Source organism: Lissotriton helveticus, chromosome 6 (assembly GCF_964261635.1).
Source record: "Lissotriton helveticus chromosome 6, aLisHel1.1, whole genome shotgun sequence".
NCBI classification, from domain to species: domain Eukaryota; kingdom Metazoa; phylum Chordata; class Amphibia; order Caudata; family Salamandridae; genus Lissotriton; species Lissotriton helveticus.
Window position 1 is genome coordinate 1,925,028,203 of NC_136067.1, and position 22,396 is coordinate 1,925,050,598.

Here is a 22,396-nt window from a genome sequence, read left to right on the forward strand (position 1 = left end):
ATATACTGCATTTTTCTCAGTAAAATGTATCTACAATGCGTTTTGCTGTGCAACCGCAAGCTTATGATAGTTCCCCAGAGTTAGACATGGTAAACAGCCGAACAGAACAAAAGATTTAGCTACATCCAAATAACAAAACAAAAAGAAATCTTGGCTGGCTATGTAGCGTAATTAAACAAAAAGCCTCTCCAGAATTGTGCAATTAATTTTAATATCAAAATATATGAATTAACTGTCACATTAATTTAGCAGAAATGTTGCAGCTCCCATTCTGTATTATTTATTAGCGCCAAAGATGTAAATAGTTTTATTTTTATCCAGCTCATTTTTGACCAAGTATCTGCCTTTGCATGAGCCGGGAAAAACTATGTTTTGTTTAGACTAATTGGCAGTTTTGAAAAAACCTTCTTATCTATAAAACTCGCTTGTTTTTGGGCAAGTAAAGAACACAAATAGGAGGCAAGTAAAGAACACAAACAGGGGGTTAAATGATGACGAATGTACGTCTATGGCTTATACTGGTAAAAAAAGAAATACAGCCATCAGCTGTACAAAAATAGACACAGCTCCTATGAAATTGCTGTTTCAAGCACTGGAGCATCCACATATGGTGCTCTCATCTCATTCAAAATCTTTACAAGTTGAGTTCCAAGTTCCTGCTGTGTTGTTTGGTAACCTTTGTAGTTACATTCACTTTTTTGGTGCATGTCATAACCACATAACAGCCGCCTATAATAAAACAGTCAATCCTTTTGCCCATTCCACCTGGAAATCCCAATTAATGCTACTTTAGGTCGTTTCTTTGGGGGTAGATGGTATATCCCAACACATCCCAATTTCTTCCTTGATCCGTTTTCAGAACAGGATGCCCCTTTTAAGCATTCCTCGAGCATGCGTAATGCTTTCCCGAAGATATGGTTGGCAATGGGGCTGAAAAATGAGGGTGAGCAGCCCTCCAGGTCAGAAAAGGTAGTAGAAACACTGTTCAGCTCATAATGACTTAATGGAACGATGTCACCGAATCCATGAACCCTGCTTTCAATGCAGCCTTACTAGGTTTGCCATCTCATCTGTGGTAAGGTCGTGCTTAAAGAACCCACATACTTGAAACCTTGCTCCACATCCGTCTGTTTGAAGATCACGCAGACTGGACTGACCAGGTTTGTGCTGGAACCTGAGAACCACCTGGTCACAAAGTTGTTGCAAAGAGTGGTGTTTAATTGCACAAGCGCCAACATTTGCATTCTCACTCAGTCACTCTATCAGCCACAACCTTGAGAGCTGTGAGTAGCAATTGCCATGTCCATTCTATTCCAAATCCACAATGGTGCTAATGACTTCAGTGAGTTTTTCCGGTTTCTATGTTTGTCTTTTTGTGTGCGTAAAGATCTCACCACATTGTGCCATTGTAGAATTGATGCTCTTTTGTGCTGCACAATATTCATTAGAGTTAGATTATTACTGTTGAATTGCTACGGAATGCAGTATGTACCAATGTGTCTTTGAATTCTATGCCAGGATTACATTCAAACAACTTTCAAGACTTCATTGTTTTCGTCTGAAGTTTTTTGCTTAATGTATTGCTTACAAGCATAACAATGACCTGTGACATTTTTGTCCTCCCGGAAAGTAGAACTTCACTCGAAAGTGTTAGTTTGAGGTTTGGTGAAAATTGGTTCAGTAGTTTGTGAGACATTTGCATTTGAAAAGGGTGTCAGATGGGCCATAGGCTATAGACAGTTAACATTTAGAGTTATGACAATCGAAAAGATGTTTTGTTATGCCTACGAGTTCAGCACCAATGTATGGTTCACTTAGCGTACCATACCTCATAAATGCTAGAGGTTTTTAGGTTTTGCAATGCTTTGGAAACATAAAATCACGTTGTTGATCGGCTGTGCATGTCTCATTCTCTCTGTAGAGTTGTGACCACTTGTTCGTATCCACCACAGGGACAAGATAGATAAGTACGCTAGATGCTGTAGTGTCCATCACCAAACCCTTAAAATGGAGCATTATGGACAATTAGGGCACAAAACTGTAGCATAAGTTACATTTTGTATTTAAATGTATAAACTAAAAAAAAAAGAAAACAATTCATCAACTACATGCCCAAACGTCTATACATTTGTCAATTTATCTGGGCCCAATTCTAGATGGAATCCCTCTTCGCCAGTACTAGTGAAACTTTCAACTCAAACTTCAAACAATGTGAGTTAAGATGTTGAAAGATAAAAATCATGTTTGCTGGAAGATTGACACATTTTTTGGGAGTGGGTGCAATACATTTAATATGAACTGCTGTTACAATTAGGATTTGTAATGTACTTTCTTTAAAGCAGCCAACCCAGCCATGGTAGCTCTTATCATGCCCAGACTCCGGCTGCTTTTTACCTGAGAGTTCCACTTCTCTATTCCAAGACCTCATCCGCTGGGTGCTCTCATATTTCACGCTACTTACCAGTATGCATCTGTTCTTGGCATGTAGGGATCTGACATTCATATCTTAGCATAGATCGTCGCCTAGTGTTGGGTCCGGATGTTTGCACCTTGTTGTCTTGGAAGAGTCTTCGAAGTATCACAAGATAGGCAACTCCTCCCCTGGACTACAGTGCGCAAGAGCATCTTCTCCATCCTCAGATTGTTTTTCGCCATTGTGGCAAAGATGGTATAGAAAAGTAAGAGATGACCATGCAAATGTATGTTAAGAAAGAAACCCTGAGCTGTGACAGGCACCGGGGAGGAGGGTGGGCGATATGAATGTCAGCAGCCCTACATGCCAAGAACAGATGCATACTGGTAAGTAGCATTTTCCGTTCGAGACATGTGGGCTGCTGAATTCATATCTTAGCATAGACTGTATAGCAGTTTCTCCTCTAGCGGTGGTCGCCTGTACCGGCTGCAGTTGTTTGTAAAAGAGTTTTAAGGACAGCTTGGCCTACAGCAGCTTGTTGCTTAGCTTGCACGTAAACACAGTAGTGTTTAGTGAAAGTGTGTATGGTAGACCATGTAGCCGCCCTACATATGTCTTCTAGGGGAATATTTCCTAGGAAAGCCATGGATGCCCCCATTGTGCGCGTTGAGTGGGCTTTTGGGGGGAACTGTTAAAGTGCGCTTTGCCTTTTGATAGCATATTTGAATGCATTTAACTATCCATCTGGCTATTCCTGTCTTTGAAATGGGATTACCCTTATGTTGTGGAGAAAAAGCAACAAAAAGTTGCTTTGTTTTTCTGAATGATTTAGTTCTGTAAATGTAATATAGCAGCGCTCTTTTGACATCTAGTGTGTGTAGGGCTCTTTCAGCTACCGACTGCGGGTTTTGAAAGAAAATAGGCAATTCTATGGACTGATTGATGTGGAAAGTGGATATAACTTTTGCCATGAATTTAGGGTTAGTACGAAGCACCACCTTATTTTGGTGTATTTGCATGAAGGGTTCCTGAATGGTTAGTGCCTGTAGCTCACTCACTCGCCTGAGTGAGGTAATGGCAACTAAAAATGCCACTTTCCATGTTAAGAATTGTAGTTCACATGAGTGGAGTGGTTCGAAAGGTGGCCCCATAAGTTCCAGACTGGCGAAGGTGGATGCTTTGGAGGGATAATTCTTCTAAGTCCTTCCATAAAAGCCTTGATAGGTGGTATTCTGAACAGGGACACGTGTTGCCTGTTTTGAAGATATGCTGCTATAGCAGCAAGGTGTAGCCTTATGGATGAGTATGCTCGATTACATCTTTAAAGATGTAGCGAGTAACCGATTATGTTTTGGATGGAGGCATCTAATGGGTTGATTTGGTTATTGTTACAATAGATTACAGATCTTTTTCATTTAGCTGCGTAGCATGCTCTAGTAATGGGGCGCCTTGCTTCCTTGATAATGTTCATGGAATCTGGAGGCAAGTTAGGTATCCGAACTCTAAGACCTCAGGAGCCAGATCGCTAGGTTCATCTGATTGGGATCTGGGTGCCTGATTTTCCCATGGTTCTGTGTCAGCAATTGTGGCGACAGGCGTAGTCTTTGGTGCGGGACTACTAAGAGTTCTAGGAGCGTTGTGTACCATGGCTGTCTTGCCCATGTGGGAGCAACCAGGATCATTGTGAGTGACTGTTGTTTTAGTTTGCGTGCCACTAATGGAATCAGTGGGGTTGGCGGAAAAGCGTACGCAAATCTGCCTGACCAGTTCATCCATATCGCATTGCCTTGTGACAACGGGTGTGGGAACCTGGCGGCAAAGGACTGGCATTTTGAGTTTTCTTTTGTGGCAAACAGATCTATCCCTGGTTGTCCCCATTTTTGGAAGAATGGTTGGAGAACTTGAGGGTGAATCTCCCATTTGTGTATTTGTTGGCTGTGTCGGCTTAGTAGATCTGCGATCTGATTGTCTATTCCTGGGAGGTGTTCTGCCAGGAGAAAGATGTTTTTTTGGAATTGCCCACTTCCATATGCTCTGTGCTAGGTGAGACAGCTGTGGGGAGTGTGTCCCTCCCTGTTTCTGGATGTAGTACATGGCTGTCATGTTGTCCGTCCGGATAAACACAGCCTTGTTGTACAAGTATTTCTGGAAGGCTTTCACTGCTAGAAATACTGCTAGTAACTCGAAGTAGTTTATATGCAATGTCTTTTGTTTGACTGTCCAGAGACCTTGGACTGTGTATTGAAGGAGGTGGGCTCCCCAACCCGTCAGTGATGCGTCCGCTGTTAATACTACTTGTGGAGCTGGCTCTTGGAACAGACGCCCCTTGGAAAGGTTTTGTGGGTTCCACCACTGCAGAGAGTTGTAAGTGCGACTGTCTACCAACACTAGGTCTTTTAGTTGTCCTTGAGCTTGGTTCCACTGTTGTGCTAGGCATTCTTGCAATGGACGCATTCGGAGTCGGGTATGAGGGACAATGAATATGCAGGAGACCATCATGCCTATAAGCTGCATGAACACTCGAGCTGGCAGGGAGTGTTGTGCTGAAATCTTTGAATGAGAGACTGTATGTTGGATATCCTGGCTGGATTTGGATATGCTTTCGCCACTGAGGTATCTATTGTTGTATGTTGGAGGGTTGCACATGTGATTTTGGGTAATTTATGGAGAATCCTAGACTGTGTAGAAGCTGGATTGTCTGAGACGTATGGTTTGCACACTGTACGTATGAGTTGGCTTTTATGAGCAAATCGTCCAGGTAGGGGAACACATGGAAGTGTTGCCTTCTGAGGTGTGCTGCTACTACTGCTAGGCATTTTGTAAAAACCCTTGGTGCTGTAGTTACCCCGAAGGGAAGAACTTTGAATTGGTGGTGGAGGCCCTCTATTGTGAACCTGAGGTATTTCCTGTGAGCTGGATGTATAGGTATGTGAAAGTATGCATCCTTGATGCCTAATGTAGCAAGGAAGTCGCCTTGTTGGAGTAGCGGAAGTACTTGTTGTAGAGTGATCATATGGAACTGCTCTGAAAGTATATATTGGTTCAGAGGTCTGAGGTCCAATATTGGTCTGAGGGACCCGTCTTTTTTGGGAATAAGGAAGTATAGAGAGTATACCCCTGTGCCCTGGTGTTGAAAATGGACTGGCTCTATGGCTCCCTTTTCTAGCATGGACAGCACTTCTTGTTGTAACAGCGTGATGTGTTCTTTTGACATTGGACGGTGTTTGGGTGGTATGTTGGGTGGAGTAGAAGTGAGTTCCAGGCAGTAACCATACTGGATAATTTGTCTCACCCACCTGTCTGTGGTAATGGCATTCCAGACTGGTAGGAATTGTGTTATTCCGCCTCCGACTGGTGTTAAGTGGTCTGGAGGGAGTGTGAACAAGTCACTGTTTGTTGGTGGCGGAGGCTCTGGGGTTATTATTACCACATCCTCTGCCTTTGTTATTATTTCCTCTATAACCTCCTCTGTTGGAGCCTTTATTAAAGGTGCCTTGGGTATTTGTTTTAAATGATGACGAGGTTTGTGATGTGTTGCCTCTGCCTGAGCCTCGAAAGGAGGAGCGGAGAAAGGAGCCCCTAGACTGTTGGAATTGAAGTGCACCCATGGACTTTGCGGTGTCAGTATCTTTCTTCATCTTTTCTAAGATGGTATCAACTGCTGGGCCGAACAAGAAATCCTGGTTAATGGGTTGATTAAGTATGGTAGACTGTACTTCATTTTTAAAACCTGAGATGCGTAGCCAGGCATGGCGGTATAGCAACACACTAGTGTTGACAGACCTAGCGGCTGTATCGGCTGCATCAAGGGCGCATTTTATAGATGCGATAGTGATTCATTTTCCTTCTTGAATTAGGTAATTAGCTTTTGCCTTATAAGGTTCTGGTAGGTGTTGTAATAATCCCTCCGGTTCATCATAGTGTGCTCTGTCATAGCGTGCTAAAAGAGCTTGTGTATTGGCTATTCTCCAGGTATTTGCTGCCTGAGAGGCCACTCTCTTTCCTGAGGCTTCTATGATTTGTGACTCCTTGTCAGGAGGGGGGGCATCACCTGTTGTTTGAGAATTCGCCCTCTTACTGGCGTTAGAAACAACAAGAGAGTCTAGTGGTAACTGAGACTTGATATAAGAGGGGTCTGTAGGGGCTGGTTTATATTTCTTTTCAATTCTTGGATTGAGGACACGCGCTCTGGCTGGGTCTTTAAAGATGTCTGGTGCGTGCTTAAGTACTCCCTTTATCATAGGGAGTGTGCGTATACTGTTATCTGATGTTGGGAAGGTATTAAATAGGCAATCCTCCTCTACAGGGTCAGTGTGCATGCTTACACCATGATACTGAGCTGCTCTGTCAACTAGCTGGTTAAAAGCAACCGTGTCGTCAGTAGGGGATGGCTTTGTGGGATATGTGAAGGGATCTGGTATGGGTTGTGTATCATATGGGTCATTAGGGTCATTCTGATCGTCCCATGTGTGATCTTGGGTTCCCTGATCATCAGGGTCTATGAAGTCCTGATGAGGGTCTTCACCCATGTCCTCTCCCTCATCATAATGTGGAGGTGTAGAAGAATATGGAACATAATGCATGTCAGGAGTGAAAGGAGGAGGTGTAAAAGGTCTAGAAGGGGATGTCCCAAAATCCTTTTTCTTAGAGGGAACAGGAGAAGGAGCCTCAGTGTCCAGTTTTCTCTTGTTCTTATTGTAGACTGTTATATGTCCTGTATCAGGGTCTATATGCAGTCTATTTTGGTCTCAGCTCACTGGATCAGGATGAAAAAGTTATTTTTCCACTGTCCGTGGCTTCGGCACCGATGTTTTTGGATCGGTCGCTTGCTTGTTTTAATTTTTGTCTTGAGCTTTTTTTGGCCCGACGTCTCTTGTCGGCTTGACAGCTGTTTTCGGCTCGACAGCCGTGTTGGACTCGACGACCTTCTTATGTTCGACTGTCTTTTTCGGGTCGACAGCCTTTTTCGGCTCGATGTGTTTTTTCGGGTCGACGGCTTTCTTCGGTTCGATGGCCCTTTTTGGTTGGACGGCCTTTTTCGGGTCGGAGGCAGTGTTCGGATCGACAACCTTTTTCAGGTTGATTCCTTTTTTCGGCTCGATGACCTTTTTTGGGATGACGGCCTTTTTTGGATCGACGCCCTTTTTTGGATCGACCGGTTTCTCTGGATTGACGCCCTTTTTCTGGTCGACAGTCTTTTTCGGATCGACGACCTTTCGTGGTTGGCCGGTGTTTCTCAGATCGGTGACTTTTTTAGTGTCGGGCCCATTTTAGGCTGTGGAACAGTCTTTGAGCCTACGGCCTTTTGGGGAAGAGTCTTGCTTGGTACCGGAAGGCTTGGTAATGGCCTCTGGAGCCGAGCCCGTAGGCGGGGTTTCTGAAGCTGTGTTTCGGTCGCGGCTAAGGCCACTTGGCGATGCTTTGACCGGAGCCTTGTCTGGAGGTGGAGGCAGGAAAGGGGCTTTAGTACTCACGGTTTGCCCCGGTGGGAGGTCTTCATAGGAGTCCGACTGGTCTTCTACCGTGACTAGCTCTAGGTCGGAGTCCGCTGCCTCTGGAAGTTCATGTTCGTCGTCGAAAATGTTTTCCGGTTCAGGTGCCTGTCGCTGCATCTCTTGTCGAGCAGCTCTTCGGGTCCGGATAGTTTTCTTCGACCGAAACTGAGCACAAGCTGGACAATCTTCCTCAATGTGCTCCGGCGACAGGCACTTGTTGCATACTGTATGCTTATCGCTATGTGGAAACGTGGATCGACATTGTGGGCATCTTTTAAATGGGGTTCTTTCCATCGGCAGGAGGACCACGTGGTGTCGAAAAGGCCCAACGGCCCGCGTCGACTACCAAAGATGGATGGAAAGAGTTGTCGAGTCGAGGGATACCGAGCGGAAACAATACCGTCGAAATTATGAGGTTTTTGGCCTTAGAAATTAGGAAAACACTCGATCCCGAAGTTGGAGTTGTCGAAGTGCATCCGAACCCAATGGCGGAGAAAAACAATCTAAGGGTGGAGAAGATGCTCATGCGCACTGTAGTCCAAGGGAGGAGTCACCTATCTCGTGATACTTCGAAGACTCTTCCAAGACAACAAGGTGCAAACATCCGGACCCAACACTAGGCGGCGATCTATGTTAAGATATGAATTCAGCAGCCCACATGCCTCGAACATACATTTTTATTACAGTGCACATTTATTCACCTGTTAATCCGGACCAATGAGCTAGTCAATGCTCTGTTGATGGTAAAGAGCCAGAAGGTCGCATGCCCTGCTGAGCTAAGGCACGGGCACTCCATTTGTAACTTGTACAAAAACATGGGTGCTCTAAGTCTAGACAAGTAGATCGACCTTGGCCAAGATGTTCTGGATTTGCTGTCCGCCACTGACACAGCTTCCTGTTCATGTGGATAATGGGTAGGTGTGGAGGTAGGAAAGCACAAACAAATATATTCTGATCTTTAGGCTTACAATAAAGGGGTGTACTTGGAATAGAACTTACAAATGAAGCATGACAGCTTAGAATTCTGTGAAAGTCTGCATGTTCTCTGATAATATCACCAAGTCAGGATTTATATCATTAGATCATATAGGGAGGAAATTCAATCTCGGCATGTTGGCACTTCTGGGGCATATTAATGTGAATTTATTTGTGCTAAATGCATTTCCTCTCTTTCTGCTTCTCTATAGTTCTTCACAATTACACTTAAAGGTCAATGAATTATTGATCAGTAAAACTCTTTAACCACTGCAAATGGAGTGGCACCATTCAGAAGTGCACACCAATGCATGGCAGATGTGAAACAGTTATTGGTTTAGGGCTGTGGGTCATGCAGAATAGCAAGGATGAACGCCAATGGGAAGCCGGACAGTCAGCAGTGCACGTCAGTTAGATGAACATGATGACAGCGTCACATTCAATAGTTCATGCTATATCCATTCTCATTCAATTACTCTCCATCTTCTACTCCATGGCTCTTGCCTCTGCTGGCCCGCTGTTTAACTCTCATGGGTTTGCTCTTCTCTTGAACTTCCTACCTTCAGGGAATTGCAAAAGTCACCCGGCTATTATTTGGGACAATCCTAACTGTCCTGCACCCCGTGTTGGACTTCCAGTGAAGAGCACATGGATGCTACATTTTGAAGGCGCTCCACTCATGCACAGTGTTAACAGATTTCAACTCTTGGCCTCCAACATATTTTGTCACAGTCCACAAACCCAAGTTAAACCCCTTGTAGTGTAACATCTATCCCCCAAAACACACAAGAAAGAACATCACAATTAGGACAAGCCATCCAATCTGTGACTAACATTAATTTCGGGTTAATGATAGTACCAATTCTTTCTATTCTGAATAAACCACCTTATAGCATCTTTGCCAACTTAAAATAAAACTGAAAAAGTCGTCATGTGTGGAGGGACCAGGGCTTTGAGGGGAGGGTGGGGTGTTTCATACCCTTTAATTGACATCAGCTGTTCAAAGCCTTGAAAGACAAGCTGGAAATCCACTATTTGCAGACATTTCCAGCGCATCTACCCGGTCATGTGCAATATCAGCTGCTCACTGGGTGACCGTGTGAAGGGAGGCAATACTGTATGACACACGGCAGCACTGGTGAATTGGGAGGCTTTTTTAGGCTCCTTTTCTATTTCTACTCTGTAAGAAGTTTGCAGTAGTGACAATTATCTTGCCAGAGGACCCACCGAGGATGTAGGTGGCAAGGCTGATAAAACTGGTCTATGTGAATGCTAGTATCGGTTATTGGTTTAAACTGAGGGAAATTATTGCGTCAAGGTGTGAAAGGAGTTTGGGGCGGGTCCACAGGAGTGGAAGTGGTGATGGTGGGAAACGCTTATTGGTTGCTGCCCAGGACTACGTCGCACTGGAAGACTGAAGGTATGAACTGCTTAGTAGTTTCTCATGGTGTTTTGGACTAACACAGACCTATTAAGCGGTCTATTTTTCTCTACTGTCTGGTCAGGCTCTCAATTAAAGGGGTTAGCAGACTGAGAGGAGTACCCGAGGAGGAACACATGAAAACATTTAATTCTTTTTTGTGCACAATGTGTCGCTTTTCTAGGCTGGAAGTGAGTGGGCAAACAATTTGTGTTTTCTGACTAGGCGGATGGTATTATGGCAATCACTTATTTGCTCTCGTACTCCCACAGAAAGTAGTGTAAAAAGTACCAAGCAATTGGGAACTTGAACGTCAGGGTGTATCAGTATCGGAGAAATGGGGAATGATTATAAGGCTGCATCAGGCTGATAGAACAATCTAGTCATTATAGAATGCAACGGGTGATAGGAAGGAGGGCTTAATGCAGTAGTAGTGATGGACTATCAGTACAAAGAATGCTGTCTAAGTCACACAACAAAGCTTTCTGGTTCAGGATCAATACAAACTGCAGTAAGAAAAATCAATACAGTGCAAGTTGAAAGATGAGCAGTACAGAGCGTACAGAGGTATAATTATAGCAGTGTGTACTTTCTGCTCAATCTAAAGATGCCCGGTAGGCATAATCAGAAATATTCCGTGCAGCAAGTTAGTCATAACGTGGTCGGCAATAGAATGACCAACACACAGTGTGCTTGAGAACAAATACATTCCAAGCAAGGATACAGAAATATACCTCATGTAATGCAACCGTACATGTCTCCAGCTCGCACCTAAATTGTCAAACCAATGCTATTCCTTTCGGAGAGATGTTGAGAGCTAGAAGAAACTGCGGTGAGGAGCATGAATTAAAAAAAAGTATACAAGATATAGAGACAAGATTCATAGAGAGAGGATACAGTATGCGCGTGGTGAGAACAGCAAGGAAAAGAAATGCCAGCATAGATAGGAAATACACATTGGAGACCAAGGCTACCAAGAGAGACAGGTTGTCTTACAGATACACTGAAGAGACACTAGGATTTTAAAGGGCTGATAAAATGTTGGAAGAGTGCAGATCACCTAGGCCAAGTATCACATTCCGCGGAGGTTGCACATTGAGGGATTTACTATGGTCAAGTTACCTCAAGCTAAAACAAGAGGACAACTGGCTCACACAACAAACACAAGGATTCTATAAATGTGGCTACTGTGCAATGTGCAGATGGCTAAGGACAAAACTACAATTTTCAGGGCTAGAAGGATGAAAGAATACAGCATATGCATGAATATGACATGTCAAACAAAGTGGTAAACATCACAGTGTGTAAGTGTGACCATCTGTATGTGGGAAGCACGATCTGGGCTCTTAAAGACGGAGTGAGCGAACGTATGAAAGCAGTACAAGTAGGGGATGGGAAATACCCAGTGACGGTTCATATGTTTGACTGTCAATCACAAGAATTGCACAGAAATGTTATGTTCTTTGGAATTGACCATGTGCCAAGAAACCCCATAGGTGGTAACAGGGAACTGTCCTTGAGAAGGCATGAGGCCACGTATACCTTGGAGTATGGCCTGAATATAGATCAGGAATTCCAATATTTCCTGGGGGACAGATCGATCAATTAATGTGTGAGTCATAAATAACAATGTTTGTCGAGATTTATATTCATATTTTCTTTCATAGGAACTCACTGATACTACATTATGTTATGTTTGTAGTTCTTTTCACAAATGACTTACAGATTAACTCAATCATACTATGCATGACTGTACAATTTCAGATTTGTGTATATCCCACCATATTCAGTAATGCACAAGATACTTACCTTCGGTAACGATATATCTGTAAGAAACAGTAGTTAGTATTAGATTCCTTACCTTAGACTATCCCCAGGTGTCAGACTGGATCCGGAAATTTTTGCGTAGCAGTACCCTTGCGCGTTGTCTGCAGCTCCGCGTCCGTCGTCGGCGTCGTGGGCGCCGGAATGACGTTGCCAGAGTACTTAGACGCCGCCCTCGCGCGCGGACGTCAGTTCTTATACACAGATTTTCCGCGCCAGAAACGCAGAGCCATGATAAAAACCAACACTGGTGCCATGAAACTAGGGCCCGGAAAGGGGATGACCTTAACCCTAGATATCGGTTCGCAGAACGGGGAGGATGGGTGGGTCGGTAAGGAATCTAATACTAACTACTGTTTCTTACAGATATATCGTTACCGAAGGTAAGTAACTTGTGCATCTGAAAGAAACAGGTTAGTATTAGATTCCTTACCTTAGAATAGATACCCCATCAATACCAACCCCGGTGGTGGGTCTGCGAACCAATAATCACATCAGAAAGTCCTGGAGGACGGAACCGCCAAAGAAGCCATCCCTCCGGACTTGGCTGTCCAGGCAGTAGTGTCTTGCGAAAGTGTGCAGCGAGGCCCACGTAGCTGCCTGACATATGTCCTGCAAGGGGATTCCCCGGCCCAAGGCAGTAGTAGCCGCCGTGGCCCGAGTGGAATGGGCCCTCAGCCCTACACGAGGCTCCTTTTTAGCCAAGGAGTAGCATGCTTTGATGCACAAGACGGCCCACTGAGAGATGGTCCGCTTGTGCACCGGCCGACCTTTCTTAGCACCCATATAACCAACAAAGAGTTGGTCATCCACCCGGAACTGGCGAGTGCGATCCAGATAGAAGGAGAGCGCACATTTTGGGTCCAGACGGTGGAGCCTCTCTTCCTCTTTCGAGGGATGCGGAGGTGGAAAGAAGGTGGGTAAAGTGATGGACTGCCCGATGTGGAAGGCTGTGACTACGTTGGGCAGGAAAGAGGGTCTAGTCCGCAACACAACTTTGTCCGGATGGACAGAAAGGAAAGGAGGTTTAGAGGAAAGAGCCTGGAGCTCACTCACCCTCCTGGCAGAGGTGATGGCAACCAGGAAAGCAGTCTTCAGAGTAAGAAGGCGGAGAGGACAGTTATGAAGTGGCTCAAAAGGAGCGCACATCAAAAAAGTAAGTACAAGGTTCAAGTCCCACTGAGGCATCACGAATGGAACAGGAGGGAACATGTGTGTGATGCCCTTCAAAAACCTATTTACAATGGGGGACTTGAACAAAGATGGCTGGTCAGGTAGCCTAAAGAAGGCTGAAAGGGCAGAAAGGTAGCCCTTGATAGTGCCCAGAGCAGAGCCCTGCTGGGCAAGAGAAAGAAGGAAGAGGAGAACCTCAGAAAGGGGTGCAGAGAGAGGATCCACAGCCTTTGCTGTGCACCATGCCACAAATTTGTTCCACCAGCAGGCCTATACCGACTTTGCGGAGGGACGCCTGGCTGCCAGAATCACAGTACAAACTTCAGAAGGCAAGTCAAATGGCCTCAACTGTCGCCGCTCAATCTCCAAGCATGGAGGTGGAGACTGGACAGGTTCGGGTGGAGGACCGTCCCCTGCTGCTGCGACAGAAGGTCCTCTCGAAGAGGCAGACGAATCGGGAGATCGACAGACATACTGAGTAGCTCAGGATACCAGTATCTTCGTGCCCAGTCCGGAGCCACAAGGATAACTTGGGCCCGCTCGCGCCTGATCTTATTCAGCACTCTGGGCAGAAGTGGTATAGGTGGAAAGGCGTACAACAGACCGCAGCTCCACTCGCGACGAAAAGCGTCCCCGAGCGAGTGCCGCCTTGGAAATTCCAATGCGCAGAACTGATGACATTGCACGTTCTCTTCGGTGGCGAATAGATCTAACCAAGGCTCTCCCCACTGCTGAAAGAGGCCTTGCGCCACGTCCGAGTTCATACGCCATTCGTGATCCATCATGCACAGACGGCTGAGTTCGTCCGCCCTGGCCTTCAGAGAACCTGCCAGGTGTTGAACCACCAGGGTCACGCCCTGATGTTCCAGCCACTGCCAGAGGCGCAGAGCCTCCTGGCATAGGGTCCAGGACCCCAACCCGCCCTGTTGTTGCAGTACCACATGGCGGTGGTGTTGTCCGTGAACACCTGCACTACACTCCTCCGGACAGAGGGGAGGAATGCCTTCAGTGCAAGCCGGATTGTCCGCAGCTCCAGAAGGTTGATGTGGAGCTGGGACTCCGCCGGAGACCAGAGGCCTCTGATCTCCGCCTCTCCCATATGGCTCCCCCAGCCCTGGAGGGACACGTCTGTCACAACTATGTGCTCCGGTTGGGGTAGGGAGAGGGATCTGCCACTGACCCAATCGCGGTCCGTGAGCCACCACTGCAACTGTTTTGCAGTGCCCTCCGAGATCAAGACATGGTCGGAAAAGTTGCCCTGATGCTGGGTTTACTGTAACTTCAGATCCTACTGCAGAGCCCGCATCCGCCACCTGGCGTGATGCACCAGAAGGATGCAGGAGGCCATCAGCCCCAGAAGCCGCAGCGTCAACCTGACCGAGACTCGGGATAACGGCTGAAAGATCGGAATCATAGCATAAATATCCCGAACCCGTAGTTCGGAAGGATTAACCCTAGAACCGCTCCGATGATGGGGAGCTTCTGAGAGGGACACAGGTGTGACTTCGGCACATTGATGGAGAACCCCAGCAGGTGCAGGAGGTCGGCCGTAGTCTGTAGGTGGCTGACGACTGTCTGGGGCGAGCCCGCCTTCAACAACCAGTCGTCGAGGTAGGGGAAGACTGAAACACCTAACCTGCGCAGATGAGCTGTGACCACCGCCATCACTTTCGTGAACACCCGTGGGGCGCTGGTAAGGCCGAAGGGGAGCACAGTAAACTGAAAGTGTTCATGGCCTACCGTGAACCGCAGGTAACGCCGGTGGGCCGGCAGGACGGGGATATGAAAATAAGCGTCCTGCAAGTCCAACGCTACCATCCAGTCTACCGGGTCCAGGGCAGCTAGGACCTGAGCTAGTGTCAGCATCCTTTGCCCTTCTTGGGTACCAGAAAGTAGTGGGAGTAACAACCACACCCTACTTCTGGCCCAGGAACTTGCTCGATGGCCCCTTTGGCCAAGAGGGCCGTAACTTCCTCTCTGAGAAGTGTCAAGTGATCCTTCGACACGCGGTGGTACTGCGGTGGCATGGCTGGAGGGGTCGCCTCGAAGGGGAGGGAGTAGCCCCTTCGGACGATTTGCAGCACCCACCTGTTCGATGTAACGGTGCGCCAGTGGAGGTGGTGATGGAGAACCCTGCCTCCCACTGGCGTCACATGGGCCTGAAAACTCAGACTAGGAAGGTTTCTAGGCGGATGCTGCAGGGGCAGGCGTGGTCTAGCCGCGCCGTTGTCCCCGACCGCCGCCACGGCGGATTCCACAGCCGCCACCGCGCTGGATGTTAGACTGCGGTGCGTGGCTGGCAGCACGTGTGGGGGCGCCCCTTCCTTGGCCACGAAAGGAGCGAAAGGCACCCGTTTGCTGGCGCGGGGCCGAGAGGCCCAAAGACTTGGCCGTAGCCCTGGAGTCCTTAAAGCGCTCAAGTGCATGGTATGCCTTGTCGCCAAAGAGGCAACGGCCATCAAACGGCATGTTCATAAGAGTGTTCTGGACATCAGCCGAGAAGTTGGCGGACCTCAACCAGGCGTGGCGACGAATCGCCACCGTCGTTGCCATCCCTCTGCCCAGTGAGTCCGTGGTATCCAGCCCACACCGGATGGAGTACTGTGCACCACCTCGACCCTCCGCAAGGGCTTGGGTGAGTTTAGTCCGGACCTCCTCCGGACATTGTGGCAGCACGTCCGCAACCGTGTCCCACAGAGAGTGGGTGTAGCGGCCCAAGAGGCATGCGGTGTTGACTGACCGCAATCCCAAACTTAAGGATGAGAATCCCTTCTTTCCGTACTGCTCATACCTCTTGGATTCCCGATCGGGGGGAGCCGTCGGGCACGCGGTCTGGGAGTTAGAGGCCTGGATGACCAGGCTCTCGGGGTGGGGTGGGTGGACAGGAAAGTAGGGTCGCCCGGAGCCGGGCGGTGGCGTCTGGCCACGTTCCTATCTACAGGCTGACCTGTAGCGGGCCTGGACCAGGTGCCCAAAAGAACGTCAGACAAGGCCTCATTAAACGGCAGCAGAGGCTCGGCCGAGCTTGCCTGCGGTTTATGGACCTCAGTGAGGAGGTTAGTCCTCACGGCCGCGACGGGGAACTCAAGATGTAAGGCCTTGGCCGCTCGCGTCAACACCACACTATAAGCAGCCCCCTCCTCCGTAGCCACGGTGGGAAGGGAGACAAAACCAGTGTCCGGCGAGGTATCCAGACCACTGGCGTCCCCTAGCTCTCCTGACCAGTCCTGGTAAGACTGACACTCCGAGCCAGAGGGTCTTCAGACCCCTCCCAATCCCCCTCACCAGCCATCTCCTGATACTCAGGACCAAAGGATGGGGCCGGGTCATAGAAGTAGAAATCTCCCATCGGCGTCAGATACGGCGCCGGACCCGAATCGAGGGTGGGATCGGGGACGGTGCCGCCCGAAGGCGGCGACCCGGATCCGGAACCGAATCCTGCGGGAGCCTGCGGCGCCGTGACCGAAGTCACCGGCGGCGTCGGGACCGAAGCACCCGACGACGTCGGGGCCGAAGCACCCGACCCGCTGGGACCCCCAGGCGGGGCCGCAGAGCCCGAAGGCGCCGCGGAGCCCGACAAAGGAGTGAGCGACCTCATGGCCGAGAGGAAGGCCTCGATCTCCTCCGGTGTCGCGTGCTGCCCAGGGACCATTGGGTATGGAGCAGGCCGCGGCTCTGGCGGAGCCGCATGGGCGGTGTCGCCCGAACCCCCGGCCGCGTCGCGCGAGCGTCGGGGATGGGGGGAGTCAGAAGAGCGATGACGTCTCTTCGACTTCTTGTGCTTACCTGAGGAGCCTGAAGACCGTGGACGACTCCTGGAGCCATGGTGGCTCCGACCCTGCGACCGGTCCCTCGACCTCCTCTCGGACCGGGACCTCCAGCGGCACGGGCCGACTGCCGGAGCTCGAGCCACTTGTGGGACCGCTCCCGCCTAGCCTTAGACGTCAGGGCTCGACAGTCGGAACAGGCCTAGTCGCCATGGTCGAGGCCTAGGCAATGAAGACACCGGCGATGGGGGTCGGTAACCGACATCAGTCAGTCGCAGTCGGCGCAGGGTTTGAACCCGGGCATCCCTACCGGCACCGTCGGAGTTTATATAGACTTCGAAGTAGATCAAAAAATGACCGAAAAAGTTTAGTCAAAAATTGACTAAGGGTACCACTTTTTCTGGATCGGCGCTTGCTGGCACGGAAAAAAGAACTGACGTCAGCGTGCGAGGGCGGCGTCTAAGTACTCCGGCGACGTCATTCCGGCGCCCACGACGAACGCGGAGCCGCAGACGACGCCCAACGACGCGCAAGGGTACTGCTACGCAAACATTTCCGGATCCAGTCTGACGCCTGGGGATATTCTAAGGTAAGGAATCTAATACTAACCTGTTTCTTTCAGATATGTATAGTAGAAGACTAAAGACCCAAAAGAATATTTGGGAGTACATCACATGGAGTGGACAATTAGATTCATAATTATTTGCCACTACACACCAAGAAAAGCGACTTGGCCAATATTGACCACAACATGTTCTAGATGTCGGGATATATGTGAATAATAAATAAATAAAACCTGATGTCCCTATTATGGCTTGATCAAAGAGCCTATTGTGGGAATAATTTACACAAAGAAGATGGCTGGTCTATACAGGGACTCGTTCTTTATTCTAAGTTCAGTCACTAACAGTAGTCTAACACACTATAGGACAGCCATTTTATAATAACAGAGTCCACGGAGCTGATGTGCTGGGACTGAGTACATATATCAATGAAGGCCAGATATTGGAATAGGTTGCCTCAGGCCAGAGAAAGAAGTAGACCAATACTTCTTTTGATATACCAAAAGATGGCAGAACCACTAAGAAACAGAGGTAGTCCATCTTCTATTCGGGCATTAATGTGAGCATGCTCACTTACAAATATGATATACAAGATGGCAACCGCTACAGATGGGGAAGCGAGTGCACTAGCTTGAGAGGAAGAGACAGAGATTCAGGCCCGAACACGGGTAAGCACTAGGGACACTTGAGATGCGAGGTATTGAAAGGTAAACATAAGTAATTTAGTCAATTCGCAGAAAGAGCACGTGATACGGGGAGCCCGCGGCGCCTCACTGTTACATTCCAGTATCATATGCGGTTTAGGGATGCCTCAATTTGATTTATTGAATAACCTCTGTCATTTTTAGTTTTAATTAAAGTAATTGGACCCCATATTTAGTTTGGTCTGTATATTTCTACACCGTAGGTCGCAAGATTTATCTGGTACACACAAATTCTTATTGGAATCAAGAATGCCATTGCTACGTCCACAAGGTGGGGAATATATCCACCATTGAGGTATGTGATCTTGAGATAGCATAAAACAATAGTATTGATACTGTATTAGCAAGAGAATAGTTTACACTATGTATTTTTACCCATAGAGAGAAACTGCAAACAGGTAATTTTAGAAGAGTGAAAGTCACTTGTATTTGGAGATAGGTTGACCACATGTGGCTGTTTGGAATATAATACACTGGTTATGCTTGCAGTGTTTTGAGCCCATTGTGTCTTATCTTTATAGGAGATTTATACCTTATAAACCTTACCTTATATAATTGCTTTATGTTACTTCACATAATCTGCCCCATTAATGATTTTGGTTGTATACATGGGTTTACAGCTCACATCATACCATTTATAATTTCCATCTCTGGGTTCTAGTGGCAACAGAAGTGATAGGGTGCTGCAATGAGCTAAAGTATGTCACATGTAAAGTACTGTACGCCGAAAGGGATGTGAATTACTGTATAATGGTTTTACGAGCTGAGAAAAGCATGGGTGTCCATCGGGGACTGCACTACATCAAGTACAATATGTATTAGTTGACCTGAGCACTGTAATGTTCTAAATGCATACACAGAATGACTCAGTAAGACAGATTTCAATGTAGTCTTTCCAGTCCTGAGGAGGTTGTAGGGTGACTTACCCACTGACAAAACACGTGTTGGCTGGCAGAAGAATCAGAATCTAATTACAGAAAAGAATTGGTAACTATAAGGATGACTGGATGACTCATGTTTATAAATGATAGCGTGTGCTCAGAGACTTGTCTCGTAGATACACAAAACATCCTAAGGGTAATCAATCCTTTGTAGTAAAGGAGCCAGTATATGCTAGATGGGAGACAATACAAAGCATTTAGAGTTGTATCTTTGTACACTACGCTGGAGAAGTGTATATGCAGGTGGAATACATGGAATACAATGAAAAGTAAACATATTAGTGGGGTCAACTAGATTGATGAGCTGAGGTTTATATTGAGCATGTTCATCCAACTGCGAGTGGCAGACCTCACTCAAATCTGTCAATGGACTGCACCCCACTCACATCAGGGATGAGATACAAGAGCAGGGATCTGAGTTTTGAAGATGGGGCACTGGTATGGTATTTCCGACTTGAGCCATACCAGAATACCAGGGCTGCTATGGACAGTCGGTGGCAAACAAAAGTAAGAGAACTCAGGCTTAGTAAGTAATGGAATGACAAATCAGGTCAGTTGCTGAAAAGGGAGCACACCCAGCCATCACTTGAAACATTACATGTAGAAGAAATCTGCAGATGAAATACACTTGGTAGGTGAACAAACTCTCTCTTTGTGCCAATTGTGTCCATCCTCATTTCTTTATGATCCATCCTGGCAGGTCTGCAATGGTGGCAAATGAACCAGGCTTACAAACCCTGTCCCTGCGAATGGACCAGATGTTAATCTCATTTCACATGCATTACCATAACTACTCCATTTTAAATAAACATTTTCAATTATTCACATGATCTTCCTCCCCATCAGCACATCTTGCACACGCACATTTTACAGCTGCATATATGACTGGGTGGTATCAAAATGACAAAGGACACCCTAAGTACACCAAACGGTCATGAGATCCACTTTCCAAATGGAGGCGAAACACCCTCGCTTCCTAGGGAACAAAGGCCATCCCCTCCTTGAAGAGGATTTCCAGTGTCAGCAGCTGATGGCCATTCGGACTTTGAATGAGCACTAGCAGGTAAAGCAGATGCCGATGGTAGTCTAGCCTGAGCTTGTGTAACATTAATGGATTGCAATTCTAGGCAATGTTCTACCTGATTAAATGGTCAGTACTAACAAAAAAAGTTACTTTTCTGAGACAACTCTGTTTCTGAGGGATACACTATCTATCTGCAATTTCCTCACCTGAAAAACAACCCTAGGTGTCAGACTGTATCTGGAAACTTAAAAACTTTGAGGTTGCCAGTAGAGCTGGACTCAGTTGTTGCCAGAAGTGACATTAGAGCGTGCCACCGAGTATATATATAGCGCCCGCCCTGGCGTACTGACTTTAGTTACGCTCCGTTTTTTCCAAGCATTTGAGGCGAGAGGGTAGAAGGACATCAGAGAAAACTTTCTGCAGTACAAATAAAATGCATCAGGGAATCTTATTAATTGGTGGTAGAAATAATCTATCAAACTGGGAGAAGAGTGGGTCAGTGAGGAATCTGCAGGAAGACCGAGTTTCTACCAGGAAGATCATTATTGCAGGTAGATTCCAAAGCAATACCCCACCTAGGAAGAGGGTTGATGGATGATTATACCAGGAAGTCCTGTAGGACCGACCTGGCGAAATGAACGTCCTTGTCACTTCCTAGGTCGAGACAGTAGTGTCTAGCAGGGAGCTCAGGTTGCCGCTGAGCAAATATCCACAATCTGAACTCCCAGCACAAGAGCAGAAATGGTAGATTTAGCCCTGGCAGAGTGAGTACGGATCCCTTCAGGCAGATCTGTCTTGGCCAAGGCATAGTAAGTTTTAATGCAGAGAACTCTTCTGAACCACTATTTCCTTTTTTTGCACCACAGTAGCCAATCAAGAGTTGATCAACCAATCTGTGTTCTTTGGTGCGATCAAGGTAGTAATTAACAGCTCTTCTAAGATCAAATCGATGAAACAGCTCCTCCTCTTTTGTCTTATGAAGGGGATGGTAAAAAGTGGGAAGGGTGTTGAACTGGGCAAGATAGAAGGGGGCGACTACATTCCGAAGGAAAGCAGTCCTGGTTCGCAGCAGCAACGTGTCTGGGAAAATGTTGTGAAAGGAGGACAACAGCTTAACACTTGCATTCCACTGAACCTCCTAGCAGACATTATTGTAACCAAAAATACAGTTTTGCTGGTCAACATATAAAGGGTACAACTGTGAAGCGGCTCAAACAATCTCCATAAAAAATGTAAGAACCAAATTCAAGACCCAATGAGGCACCACAAAGGGAGTGAGAGGAAAAAGAGTAGTCAAGCCCATGAGGAAACACATGACCATTGGAGACTTAAACAGGGATGGCTGATCTGGCAGACAGAGGAAGGCAGACAAGGTGATTAAATAATCCTTTACAGTACCAATGGTGCATCCTCTCTGATTTAAGTAAAGCACAAACTGCAACACATGGGTAACGTGGCCTGGAAGGGATCCACTCCATTGTCCGGACACCATGCAACAAATCTGCCCCATCTGCCCCAATAGAGCGTCTTAGTGTAGAGGTCTACCACCTGTGATGGCAGTTGAAAGGAGCTTGGTTGTCCTTGCCCAATTTCCATGCATGTACGAGGAGGTACCAGAGATTGGGGTGCAGTACCATTCCCCCCAACTGGGAGAGAAGATCCAGCCTGAATGGCAGGCGGAGTGGGGGAGCGCAGCAGGTCTGTATACCACACCCTTCTTGGCCAACCAGGGACAATGAATTTAACTTAGGCCCAGTCTTGGCGAATCTTTCTCAGGAGTCTGAGGAATCAGGGTATGAGTTGGGGGGAGGGACGCTTAGTGCAACTGAAAGTTTCACCTCAACTGAAATGTGCCACCCAAAGCTCTCTTCAACAGATACTGGAGAGCGCAGTACTGCTGGTATGGAGTATTTAGCGAGGAAGCATACAAGCCCATCTGAGGAGTGCCTCCCTGGTCAAAGATGTTCTGGACTACCTCCAGCAAAAGCCGCCACTCGTGATCAGCAACATGTTACTGGTTCAAATTGTTTGCTCTGATATTCAGAGACCCTGCTAGGTGATTGGTGGTGTGTCCAAGACCATAGTCTCAATGCTTCC

General features: G+C 47.2%; 1 protein-coding gene across 19 annotated transcripts in view; it reads right to left on the reverse strand.

Moving 5' to 3' along the window:
• Nucleotides 1-22,396, reverse strand: part of HMBOX1 (homeobox containing 1) — a 480,822-nt gene that overhangs the window by 288,590 nt on the left and 169,836 nt on the right. The gene's annotated exons all lie outside the window — the stretch shown is intronic.